The 554-nt window shown below is 43.0% G+C and overlaps 1 protein-coding gene across 1 annotated transcript in view; it reads left to right on the top strand.

Moving 5' to 3' along the window:
* The window catches only part of LOC103192414 (ribosyldihydronicotinamide dehydrogenase [quinone]), a 37,010-nt gene that overhangs the window by 6,858 nt on the left and 29,598 nt on the right, over positions 1-554 (top strand). The window lies entirely within an intron of this gene.

The following is a 554-nucleotide window of genomic DNA, read 5'->3' as shown; positions in this document are numbered from 1 at the left end:
TCCCAGGTGTATAATGGGGCTGACAAGGGGCAAGGTTGTAGTCACTGCTTGGTCACAGCCAGCTATCCAGAGGGACCAAGTAGTTGAACCTGTGGACTCGGGACCATAGTCACAGAGGACATCAAGCTCAATTGGTATAACATAATACACAAAACATTGTTCCACCTCCTAGTGTGGCAAGTAGCGACTGAGATCTTAAAAACTTGCAAGCTGCCATCTAGATGCAACGATGGGTCTCTCCTCATCCATAGCCAAGAAGAATGAAGAAAACCAAAAATTCATGGAATAATCCATTATTGTAATAGTCAAGGAAACATTTGTCTATGGAAGACCATTTTCTTTGTTGGTTACCAGTGGTGGGAGGGTAGGGTAGGGAATACTGTTAGATAGATAGAGATAAGCTTTGATTTGGGTGAAGAAAAGGGCAATGGATAATAATCATGGAATTAGTCCTAGCAATTGGTACACCATCCAATCTGCAGCCTATACGACTATGAGACCAGAAGAAATAGATGGTGCTTGGCTACTACTGTCAACCACTTGGAAGAGGATCT

The sequence above is a fragment of the Orycteropus afer genome, unplaced genomic scaffold (genome assembly GCF_000298275.1).
Source record: "Orycteropus afer afer isolate SDZICR_OR568_19922 unplaced genomic scaffold, OryAfe1.0 scaffold00027, whole genome shotgun sequence".
NCBI classification, from domain to species: Eukaryota; Metazoa; Chordata; class Mammalia; order Tubulidentata; family Orycteropodidae; genus Orycteropus; species Orycteropus afer.
This window is presented reverse-complemented; position numbering and strand designations above follow the sequence as displayed.